Genomic DNA, 4,518 nt, shown 5'->3' on the forward strand with positions numbered 1-4,518 from the left:
GTGGTATTCAGTGAGATGTATTTCTGGGTGTGATTATTTAATCTGTGCCACAGTCTGGTTTTTCAGGGTTGATATGAGCAACATGTAAGGAAAATAGTATGGCATGGTGTGCAGTGTCCACAGTGCTGCTTTGTGTTACAGATGTGGCTGCTGTTTCGACAAACAGCTGCAGTCTATTGACTTTTGCTTTACACGTTAACGTGCACAATTGTGTAATATGTTGTTGATATGATTTAAAAGTACGAGGTCCCACCGAGATTTGAACTCGGATCGCTGGATTCAAAGTCCAGAGTGCTAACCATTACACCATGGGACCAGATGGTACAGGCGGCATGGCTCGTCAGAATATCATGTTGAAGTGTCTTATATCAGCGCTTCTCTGTGGAACATTGCTGCTATTTACACAATAACTTACACGCCGTACACCTGGTTAAGCTCTTAAATTGAGCTGGGATACAACATCGCAGCTGTAAATTTTACATTGACATTAGCTAACGTTAGCTTAGCTCATTAGCCAATATGTGTAAGCTAACGTAAGGTTCTCTTTATACGTCCATGGTTAGCCCCACTGCCGCGCGGTGCGTTATCTGTTCAGAGAAGCGGAAATCTTCTTATCTTATTCAACGCATAACGCTAAGATAAAGAAGGTTAAATAGGTAATGTCCAGGTCATGTGGCCGTTAATGTATCCAAAACTTTAAATGTAAGTAAAGAGTGTAATAGCACGTCGGGATGCGTCACTCTCCCTTAACTTGCGTTTCGGTAGCAAACGCCGCTGACGTTGGGGAGAGCATTTCTTACTGCACATGTATTTCAAAACGTTAAACGTAATTAATGAAAATAAAAAAATAGTTTGGGTAAAGCACCTTAACGATAGATAGTTGTAAGACCTCTGACAGAGGGGAGTTTACTCACTCATCTCTAATATTGGATGCAAATGTTAGTTACACAGTAGTAAGCACTGATGTTTTGGAACCATGTCTCTACCTTTTTTGCTGCCGGTAACGAGTTCAAAATTTCATAAATAAAAAGCCCAATACATGTATAGTTTTTTTGTATGCTTCACACAGCATACTAGTTTGTATGGAAGCCCATTTCCACCACTGTGATGAAAAAATAAAGATCCTGTAAGTCATTATTTTGAGAAAGTTTCTCATTGTAATGACTTACAGGATTTTTTTTTTTTCAGCCATCCATATAGGCTGTAATGGGGTGTGAGCTATCTCGATACCTTTTGTATCTTTGGTTCTAGCCACATGGAGTTGTAGTAACTAAAATGCCACGTGGGGGCAGCAGATGATCTATCTATCTATCCATCCATCCATCTATCCATCCATCTATCTATCCATTATTTGAACAAAACCACGCTTTCTATCAGGGTTGTGATGAAGTTGTTGTCATGTTTTCTGGCCGGCTGTGATGGATGATAAATTAACACATCCAATTTCCACTGCTCTTATTTCTACTGCTCAGCCTCACTCTCTCTCTCTCTCTCTCTCTCTCTCTCTCTATGGCTGCAAACCTGGCCCATACATCTCCATCCATCCGTAGCTCAACAGAGAGGTGCTGTGAGGATACGTTAACCTGATGTCCCAGAGCTTAGTCTATACCAGCAGTAACACACACACACACACATCCCTATAGCTTCCCAATCCCTATAATACGTGAGCATACACATACACACATGAGGGATCGTTGGTAAATCAATTTGGTGCTGGACCTTGGCAACAGAAATGTGACTGAAATCAATCCAGTGTTATGTAAGACTGTCTGATTGTATATTGTGTCGAACCATCGTGTTCATAATTTCACACATTTTTACCTTTAAAAATAAAATCACTACAATTCTATATTGTGAGAGTGTTTCAGACGTAATAATGAAAGGCCAGAAGGAACATAATGAAAAATGAATTGTTTTCCTACTAAAACAATGAAATTCCTGTTGCTTGTTTCCTTGATAGGTGGTATGAAGAATCTAAAAGGGGAAAAAAAGGGTGAGTACAAGTGTGGATATACCACATAGATACACACAATACACGCTGTGCAGGCGTAGTCACAGCGAGATTAAATGGATTTTATTTTGATAGATGTTGTACTTCTGCTGCCGTGACACTGTGTGGATCAATACCTTTGATCTTATCTTATCCCTTGCTCGATCAGGTGGTTAGGCATTTCTATATTTAGCTCCAGATCACTGGCACAAGGGGTTTCCAAACAAAAGGTCACTGGGTCACTGGGAGTCAGCTGATTCCCCTTTGGTCCAGCTTAAGATGTCCTTTACTCAAATCAGGTAACAAATTAGTGTGAGATAAGAGAAAATAGATCCTCTCACCCTGAGGAGACTCAAATCAGTTCCAAGTGAGCCAGATTAGCTTTTTTTTGGCTTGAAAAATAACGTTATTAACATCTATAAATTTGAACACCAGATTCATGTAGATTAGATAACATGACACATTTCTGTGGTATTAAATACTGTATAAAGAAGCGCAATTGAAAATCCAAAACATCAGAACATGTTTGGTAAAAGTGTATAAATGAATACATTTTTGTTATAAAAAATACATTTAAAAAAGCAGCATTTTAGGAACATTTAGGAACTTCCAGAGCTAGACATTTAGTACAAGAAAGTCATCGAGTGTATTCTTATAGAAACTCTTTTAAATCATAGAGCGGAACATTAAGGTAATAATGTTCGGCCCGACCGCTTTAGCTGGAGACAATCACAGTGAAAGGGGAGGCGAAGAGAGAGGCAACAAAAGGCATGTGATTTTAAGCAATTATGCACATTAGATCAGTCTGTAAACGGTTTTTAATGCTCGTATTATGTGAATCATTTCACTACATTCTCTTCTTAACACATTTCGCCGAAATGGATTATAAAGGTTAAGATATTTCACCTACTTCGGTTGTCTTAATTGGAGGTGATTTAAACTAGCTGCTTTGTGTCAGTGAATATCCAGAATATCCAGTAATAATTCATCAAAATTAGCATAAAACAACATGCGCTATCGCTTTGATATTGTTTTTTTCCATTTGTTATTGGTTGGAATATTCATTTTGGAACGGGACACAGAGTGTAACGAGTGAAATTGTAGCTTTAGCTTGTTTTATTGACTCCTCCAGTCTTTTTTATCAGCTTACACTTTTCTCCGATATAAATGAACGAAGAAAGCATCAGTGGCGTGCACAGAGGGTCGGGGGGGACATTAAAAAAAAGGGAGTCCTCTGCTGCACACAGGGTCAGGGTAAAGGTTTTAGATAAAGGTTTCATTTTATGCCAAAGTTACAACTGGGTGGCACAAGCTGACCTCAGGAGCACGGGCCTCTCAAATGTCACACTGGGCAAGCATAAAGAGGAAGTATCCCATTGGGGTGGTGGCTTTATTCTGGGCTGATAGAAAGGTTACAAAAATGTCACTTAGAACAAAAAGGACAGACACATAGCCGAACATGTGTAGAGGCAGAGTACATTGAAAAAATGTAGGCCTCATCTGAACGTGAAAATATTTTTGGAGATTACCTTAAATAACCCCCATTTGTGTGTCCAGGTGCGCTTGACACATTTTCTTCCAACCATTACGTAACAGTGCAGCCTCTCTCACGATGACAACACGCTCTTCTGTGTTACAAGTGCGATAGTCGTAGAGCCAGATAGACATTTGAGGTTTTAAGTGAAACCTCAGGAGATATTGTAAAAACTTCGGTGATCCCGTAACTTTCCATTTCGCGCCACCATCATGTCAAAGTTTTAATTTGTCCAATACTTTAGTTTTTAATACCTGCAAAATGTATGACATTCCCTCCATCGTCAGCCATACTTTGTGTTATAGTGCTAATTAGCTAATGCTACCATGCTAACGTGCTAGGTTAAGATAACCTGTAAAACATCAACATGATTGTCGTTGTGAGCATGTTAGCTAGCTTAGTTTAGTTAGCATTTAGCTATTTTTTCATGTTTATATTTCACATCCTCAGTATCTTCTCTTAGTTTTGGCAATTTAAATGTCCTTGACTAATACATTATGTCACAGTTGCCGTCGAAATTACCAAAATACGGACAGACAAAAACCTTGTCAAATAACCAAATCTATTAACCTTGTGCGGTTTTCAAAAGGCCAACTAATCTGTTTGATCTGAATCACCCAATGCATTCTTGAATGAGTTCTATCCCTTCTTACTACACTGTGAATATAAATATATTCATATATAAACATATACAAACATATCAAGCCTAAAGAATCATTCCCTGGCCGTGTGGTGAACCCGTGTTTTTTACGAGCACCCCCAATGTACCACGCATGTTATTGGTGTCTTCTTCTCTGCACACAGTTGGCTGGCTGTCACCTGTGGATCCTGCAGGCTCACTTCAACCTGGCAGAATGCAGGGATAGTGTTTATGAAACGAGCACAGCCCCAGATTAGCACCTTTGGACCCCCCTGCCCCCTTTCTCAGCCTCGCTCTCGTAAGCTCCCTTGATCTCATTTTGACACCTCTCTCACACTCTCTTATTCTAGTGTG

The 4,518-nt window shown here is 39.5% G+C and overlaps 1 non-coding gene across 1 annotated transcript; it reads right to left on the reverse strand.

Moving 5' to 3' along the window:
• Positions 1–244: 244 nt before the first annotated feature.
• trnaq-uug (transfer RNA glutamine (anticodon UUG)) lies at positions 245–316 on the reverse strand. The gene has a single exon. It is a non-coding gene; the product is annotated as a tRNA-Gln (tRNA).
• Between the last annotated feature and the right edge of the window lie 4,202 nt (positions 317–4,518).

This window comes from Anarhichas minor, unplaced genomic scaffold, assembly GCF_050575085.1.
Source record: "Anarhichas minor isolate MPS153535 unplaced genomic scaffold, ASM5057508v1 ptg000020l, whole genome shotgun sequence".
Classification (NCBI taxonomy): domain Eukaryota; kingdom Metazoa; phylum Chordata; class Actinopteri; order Perciformes; family Anarhichadidae; genus Anarhichas; species Anarhichas minor.